At 39.8% G+C, this 8052-nt stretch overlaps 3 non-coding genes across 3 annotated transcripts; 2 read left to right on the top strand and 1 right to left on the bottom strand.

The window, feature by feature from the left end:
- The first annotated feature begins 2837 nt into the window (after positions 1 to 2837).
- Positions 2838 to 2911, top strand: Trnan-guu (transfer RNA asparagine (anticodon GUU)). Its single transcript has one exon. It is a non-coding gene; the product is annotated as a tRNA-Asn (tRNA).
- A 2432-nt stretch (positions 2912 to 5343) lies between these two features.
- Positions 5344 to 5415, bottom strand: Trnap-agg (transfer RNA proline (anticodon AGG)). Its single transcript has one exon. It is a non-coding gene; the product is annotated as a tRNA-Pro (tRNA).
- Positions 5416 to 6509: 1094 nt separating this feature from the next.
- Positions 6510 to 6582, top strand: Trnav-uac (transfer RNA valine (anticodon UAC)). The gene has a single exon. It is a non-coding gene; the product is annotated as a tRNA-Val (tRNA).
- Positions 6583 to 8052: the final 1470 nt, after the last annotated feature.

Raw genomic sequence — 8052 nt, 5'->3', positions numbered from 1 at the left:
ATGCAATGATAAAAAAGCAACTGCAGAAGTCAAATAAAGAAACGAAAAAGAATGTTTCCAGCCGGGCTCGAACCGGCGACCTTCCTCACCCTAAGCGAGAATCATGCCACTAGACCAACAGGCCAAATGTGGTTGAGAAAGGTCTTAACCTACTTCTCTCTATTGAACTGGTACTATAACACCAGTTATTTGTTTGCTCATTGGCTAAGACAGTTACTATCCAACTTCCCTGGTTTTTCGCTTTTCATGTCTTTCGAGCAAGATACAATAATGTGGCAGAAACCTTACGCAAGTTAAAATTTCATCCACACAATTCAATTTGATAAAAATCGTACAGAACTCCCTCCATGGAAGTCTCCGTGGCGCAATCGGCTAGCGCGTTCGGCTGTTAATTATAACCGAAAGGTTGGTGGTTCAAGCCCACCCGGGGACGATTCTTTCTGTTTTGATAATTGTTTTCTATATAGTTAGCGTCAAGAGTCCATCCCGTTAGCGTAATTTTTAGTTGTAGGTCATGTTAGTAGGTCTTAGTAGGTCTTCTCAAACAAACAGCCACTGCGCGGATGTGATGTGAATAAACCGTTATTATCGCGATCGTTATCATTACTGGTTTTTTGACGGTTGAAGCAAATTTGGCTGTAATTTTTAAAATCGTGGATACGCGAAGCGTAGAAACGTGTTTCTTGCGGGGACTCCGATATGCAAATGTGTCACTCACTCACTCAGGTGTAGACACTGTTCGTAATTAGTCGGCCCGAACGAGAACGTCCGAGGCCGACGAAATGTTGGAATAGTAACCGAGCCCGACGCCATATTGGAATAGTAACCGTGCAGTCAGCGCGAGCCTCGCTATCGTGTGTGCGCGGTTACTACTCAAAGGATGTATCGTACCAGCCCGAATTGACGATTTTGTAGCTTTTACACGACCATTAATGTTAGGTGTTTCGCTAAATTGAAGTTGAGTTGACTTCGAATGTTCGAATTATTACTATGGCCAACTTGAGCGCTGAATTTCTTGAGCATTTGACTCGTCCAGGCGTTCAAAATGACCAATTGCGAATAAATGACCATTATAATATAGATAGGACCCTGCGCACGCTCTGATTGGTCAAAAACCCATGTTTTATCAGAGTATAAAGTGCTTTTAAAACATTACTTAAATGTAAATAGACGCCCTGGATTGCATTTGTCGCGTTAGTTTAACGACATTTCTTTGGTCGACTTCAGTCTCGTTTGATGAATTTATATTTCTTTCTTCTTTCATTGCTGTAAGAGTAGTTCGCTCCAAAGTGGGGGGCTGGGGGTGTGGGCGGATAACTACGATGGACTAGCATCCCATCCATGGAAAAGAAAAATACTCTCAGTTGTTTAATACAACGAAGGCTGGGATTAGATCTGCAGTGTGTGGGCTAGCAAGGCCCGGGTGCGGCCATTTAACCTTTCCTTACCATTCCGTGCCAAAGGAGGGCGTCGATTTCAGTTCCAAAAGATGAAATTAAGCCTTTAACTGCCGGGTTACAATAAAGAAAGTCGCAAAGGAAAGAGTAATTCTTCAAAGAATCTTTGTGTTATCTGTGTTATAGAGCAGTTTTGAGAAAGGTTGCGTCACGAAAGCGTAAAACAGTACCGCGCGACAAATATACCGAAAGGTGCTCTAACTATTGAAAGGTGCTATAACTATTGAAAAACCAATGTTTGAGGCATGACCTGGTAACTAGTTTTAAGTTTTTTCCAAAAAATTTACTTAGAATTTCATTTTAGAAAAACATAATTAATAAAATTAATATGTTGCTTTTCATTCTAGTTCCTTGTTATTTAGAACACAACCTACTGATATTCACGAGACATTATTGGAAAGTATACAAGAAACAACTACCAATAAATAATTTCGGGATAACTATATTTCAACAAAAATGTCCTCATCATTTGAGAAAGCACGTTAACAATATATACATACATCTTAAAGAATAAAACCAAATCAGTTTGAACAAGGCCAATGAGCGGGTGCTGTTCCTCATTAGGTCAAACTTTTGACAACGGCGGTTCTTGTTCAAAGGCAGTAGTACTTAATAAAAAACGGCACGAGGATGATGTGTCTGGTCCGTTAGCTCAGTCGGTAGAGCGTGGTGCTGATAACGCCAAGGTCGTGAGGTCGACCCTCACAGGGACTAACTTTTCCTTTTAAGTAAACCACCTGGAAAATACTATTTTAAGATTTCTAACTGACTGTACTCTGATTTCTCTCTTCCTGTATTTTTTTTTTCATTAGTCTATTCCTCCTAATCGATTTAAAACAAGAGGTCTAGATCAAAATTACTTTAGATTAATATTTCCCTAGAAGTCGTTGGAAATGTTTCCCGGCCGACAGAAACAGTTGGTTAAGTGATATTTTAATCTAGGGTTTCATGGTAGTCAGTTGGAATTGTCTGCAAAAAGGAGGAAGGTGTTCCGTTGTTTCATATGGCCGTTGTGACGTCACAAAAACCATCGTAATATTGCCTGCTTCGTTATTATGTTGTGTTCATTGACAAAGAGTATTACAAAGGGCCTGTCCGGGAGTCGAACCGGCACCTCTCACAATGCACCCACTAGACCAACAGGCCAAACATGGTTGAACGTCATTTGACAAAGGTCTAAATCTACTTCTCTCTCTCGAACTGGTTCTGTAACACCTGTTTTGTGTTGTCTCATTGGCCAAGACAGTTACTACCCAACTCCCCCGGCTTTTTGCTTTTCATGTCTTTCGAGCAAGATACAATAATGTAACAGAAACCTTACGCAAGTTAGAATTTCTTCCAAAAAATTTGATGAAAATTGTTCAAAATGTTTTCATGGAAGTCTCCGTGGCGCAATCGGTTAGCGCATTCGGCTGTTAACCGAAAGGTTGGTGGTTCAAGCCCACCCGGGGACGGTTCTTTTTGTTTTGATAATTATTTTCTATATAGTTAGCGTCAGGATTCCATCCATCCATCCTGTTAGCGTAATTTTTAGTTGTATTGCATGTAAGTAGGTCTATTCAAACAAACAGCCACTGCGCGGGTGTGATGTGAATAAACCGTTATTATCGTGATGGTTATCATTATTGGTTTTTTGACGGTTGAAGCAAATTTGGCTGTAATATTTTATAAAAGGGTACAAATTTGCCCGTATTTGAGTAATCCAATTAGTCCTATAATTTGTGCATTCACTATGAATTCTTTAATCTTCGACTGTTTGCCTAATTAAGGTAATTACATCACCACACCGCTGCGCGCTTTAATCACCCGCTCCCATAACTAAAAGTTGAAGGACTTGAACATAAGCGTATCTTTTTGTGGTGTATTAAAACGTTCATTTCTAAACAGCATAAATTTCCCATAGTCATTCGTTTAGTTCTTGATTAAGGATATCTGAGACATTTGACGGCTAATATTGGCTTGCTCATTTGACGGTTGACGGTTAACTCCTCTGAGATTCTCTGCCTAACGCTAAAACAAGGATAGCATCGTTTTTGAAAACCTTCAATATTGAACATCGTGAAAAGTAGGCAAATGTTCAACTGTTTGCTGTACTTCGTAGACTTATTTTTTCTGCCTTCCTGATCAAAAAACTAGAAACTACGAGTTCCTGATGAACACACCACTGAGCAATACAGCTTTCAGTCGTAACAGCTTTCCGTAGTGTAGTGGTTATCACGTCCGCTTTACACGCGGAATGTCGCCGAGCCAGGCCGGAAACACATGATTGTTTTTTCTACGACACTAAATCTTGCTACCAACTCTAGCCAGCTCTTACAAAATTTTGAGTCAGCGAAAACAAAACAAAAAGAAAAAAAACGAAAGGTATTGACGTAACTGAGCTTATTTAATTTTTTATCCTTCAGCAACTTCATATAAATAAATAACGCTATCGAGCTATGATCTTAACAAAGCTTATGTTGCTGATTGTTAGTGGATTGGTAGCCAGAAATGTATGAGTTTCAGCTGGAGAAACCAAAAGTCTCTCTGCTATAAAATGACGGTTGAATGCAATTTCTGTGTTAAATGAAAGCTTTCAAATGACCCAAGGACCAAAACCATCGCTTTAAACTTTTCCGTTCATTTTGTTTTGCTCCAAGGTAATTTAAATGGAATAACTAATCAATTTCTTTTTTACGTTTTGCTAATAAGATCTGGCGAAAAATAAAGACGATGACATCGACCACTTCATGATCGCATCAGTCCAAACAATCCATAACCTTAACCCCTAATATATAGATTTAGGCCAGCCTAAAAGCGTAGCTCCTGGGTCGGGTTGTTCAAAGCCCGATTAAGCTAACCCAGAAAAAGGTAGAATTTTGATTTAAGTTTTGTAACTTTGTAGTGAGGTTTCTGTCTATTGTTTGGCCTTCTGTTTTGAGTTTTAATAATTACCATATACACAAAACAAAACAGCAAAATACATATGGATAGAAGAAAAAGTTATAATTCGATTAGCTTTTAATCCTGGGTTAGCGTAAACCGGCTTCTGAACAATCCTACCCTGTTTCCAACAAGCTAACCCAATATGAGCCCGCGATCCAATCGAAACCAGCACTTGGTCAGCGGTCAACTTAAAAAAAACACGTGACCTCGAGGAGCTGTTAACCGCTGAGCTGTTGAGCCCGCGATATGGTCACGTGATACTGGTCAGCGGATACCTTGCTTTGACATGTGTCAATTGATTATAACATGGATGTCCAATATCAAGGAAGTACACGGTAGACCAAGGCTACATGTCTCTGTCAACCTATTATTTGGAGTATGACCGCCATGTTGGGCAACTTCGCCGTCGCCGTCGTCGTCGTCGTGCGTACGCGCCCACGAGCAATACCGCTAGCCATGATAACCATGAGAAAATCAACTCATGGGTTTCCTTTTCTTTCCTATATGAGTATGGGGCTCCGCTTGGCGGCCCCTCGGGCTGCCGGAGCTCCGCTGTTATTGTATAGCCTGATGTGAACATCTTTGAGGGTGTAGAGTATTTTGGCAGGTTGCTTAAACATTTCGCCGGTATCAGGAGAGCAAGGTAATTCCTCTCAAACTATTTTTAGTAGCCAGTTCTCCCGCGGATAATGTTAGCACTGACGCGCGTTGCGTTGATGTTTTCTTGGAGGATGAAGATGCACGTATTAAAACCGCTTGGGATTCTCTTGGGCTGTGTCTAAAATTCGCTTTAAATTGATCAGCGGATTCACGAAAAGTCTCACAGGAAGCGAAGGAGAGAGGGAAAGAGCGAGTGAATGTCTCAACCATACCTACAATTTGGAAAATACTAGTTTGCTAAAAAATTATTGTTATGATTATTTTAATTATTATTATTTATCTATTTTTAGAAAAACAATTTGGGCCTGTCCGGGAGTCGAACCCGGGACCTCTCGCACCCTAAGCGAGAATCATGCCACTAGACCAACAGGCCAAACGTGGTTAAGGATTTATTTGATAAAGGTCTTAACCTACTTCTCTCTATTGAACTGGTACTATATAACACCAGTTATTTGTTGGCTTATTGACTAAGACAGTTACTATCCAACTTCTCTGGTTTTTCGCTTTTCATGTGTTTCGAGCAAGATACAATAATTTAGCAGAAATCTTACGCAAGTTAAAATTTCATCCACAAAAATAAATTTGATGAAAATTTTTCAAAATTCTCTGAAAGTAAGTCTCCGTGGCGCAATCGGTTTGCGCGTTCGGCTGTTAACCGAAAGGTTGGTGGCTCAAGCCCACCCGGGGACGATTCTTTCTGTTTTGATAATTGTTTTCTATATAGTTAGCGTCAAGACTCCATCCTGTTAGCATAATTTGAAGTGGTATTACATGTTAGTAGGTCTTCTCAAACAAACAGCCACTGCGCGGATGTGATGTGAATAAACTGTTATTATTGTGATTGTTATCATTATTGGTTTTTTGACGGTTGAAGCAAATTTGGCTGTAATTTTTCATAAAAGAGTGCAAATTTGTCCATATTTAAATAATCCAATTAGTACTATAATTTGTGCATTCAATGTTACACCCTTAGTTTTCAAATGTTTGTCTTATTAACTCTATTACCGCCACGCGCATTAATCGCCTGCTCCCGTGACTAGAAGTTAAACGACTTAAACATAAGCATACTTTTTGTGATATATTAAAACACTCCGTTATAAACAGCATACTTTGCCCATACTCAATCGTTTAGTTCTTAATTAAGGATATCTGAGACATTTGACGGCTAATATTGGCTTGCTCATGTGACGGTTGACGGTAAAAATATTGCGGTTTTGACGGTTGACGGTTAATGTCTTGGCCATTTGACGGTTAACCCCATTGAGATCCTCTGTCTAACGTTAAAAACAAAGCGGATAACGTTGTTTTTGGAAAACTTCAATATTGAGCATCGTGAGAAGTAGGCAGATGTTTAACTCTTTGCTGTACTTCCTAGACTGACTTTTTCTGTCTCCCTGATCAAAAAACTAGAAACTGCCAGTTCCTGATTGGCACACCACTGAGTATGGCTGCTTTCATTGGTAACCGGTTTCCGTAGTGTAGTGGTTATCACGTCCGCTTTACACGTGGAAGGACGCCGGTTCGAGCCTGGCCAGAAACAACCTTTTTTAAACTCGTGGATACGCGAAGCGTAGAAACGTGTTTCTTGCGGGGACTCCGGTACGCAAATGTGTCACTCGCTCACTCACTCACTCACTCACTCAGGTGTAGACACTGCTCGTAATTAGTCCGCCCGAACGAGAGCACCATGTCGGAATAGTAACCGCGCCCGACGGCATATTGAAATAGTAACCGTGCAGTCAGTTAATATTAGGTGTTTCGCTAAATTGAAGTGGAGTTGACTTCGAATGTTCGAATTAGTACTATGGCCAACTTGAAGGCTGAATTTCAGGAGCATTTGAGTCGTCCAGGCGTTCAAAATGACCAGATGTGCATTTGTTTGCTGGAAAGTGACCTGAAAAGCTAATGTGGTATGTTTTGATGGGAATGTGTCTTATTCCTTGACCATAATGAGCTTATATGAGCGAAACGAACAACTTTTAATGAACGAAACAGTTATTGAATACAGGAGAAACATCGGCACCATTGTATAATATTGCAATTTCATTCTTATAATTTAGTAACATCTAAACCAGCTAGCCGAAATATCGTTTTAACTCTACGACGTTGTGTCAGCCTTGCAGTAGTGACGTATTATCGTTTTACTTTTCAAGGTTGGCTGATTAGATCTGCTGTGAGATCCAACGTTCAATCAAGCAGGACCTTCGTTCACCGCTTTGCAGTTTAAACACTCAATAAGTTTTTCAGGCTGAGTTGTCCATGTTCAACCGGCATCGATTTAAGTTTAGATTAAAGTTGTGTTCTCTATACTTGTCTTGTTTATTTTAGTACATTGATCTGAACTCTAAGTGGGATGTGAAATGCACATAAACTTGGAAAGAAACTCCCAAATACTTGACTTTGATAAGCCTAAATGATTTTTACCCTGTCTTTTGTTTACACTTTGGCTTCCTGATTGAAAAGATAACAAAACGAAAGAAACCCCCTCGGAGCTTGTCCCCAATTATTAGTTAATACTAAATACATTGACACTTCAATAAAGTTGTTATTATTATTGTTGGAACACATATTTATGGTCGACAGATTTGTCGGATCAACACTGAAAACCGTTGCAAAAGAGTCTACTTATTTTGATTTATTTTACGTGCAATATATATAGAGACAAGCGGTTCCAAATTGGAAAAAAAGTGTTGTCTCATAAGAAACCTTACCTATAACGTTGAATGAAATGCAATGAAACGTTTGTGAGTTCCTACCACATGAATACATGCCAATTTTTCTAGCAGGCAGATCAACATCAAGATCTAGGTCTGAGGGAAAGGGGGGAGGGGGGAAGAGTATTCTATGATTTGTTGGACAGGAGTGTCCTCTGTGACCCAAGAACTCTTAGTCTTTACCACTCCATGTTTTGTTGCAATTTTGCCACCCTAGCTATTCTGGACGTATGTCTTTGTGATATGTGTGCAAAACAAAGCCAACGAAAAAAGCCTACACTTTGTGAGTTAAGTGC

Source organism: Orbicella faveolata, unplaced genomic scaffold, assembly GCF_042242905.1.
Source record: "Orbicella faveolata isolate gen_17 unplaced genomic scaffold, um_ofav_v1 contig_35, whole genome shotgun sequence".
In the NCBI taxonomy this organism is placed as follows: Eukaryota; Metazoa; Cnidaria; class Anthozoa; order Scleractinia; family Merulinidae; genus Orbicella; species Orbicella faveolata.
This window is presented reverse-complemented; position numbering and strand designations above follow the sequence as displayed.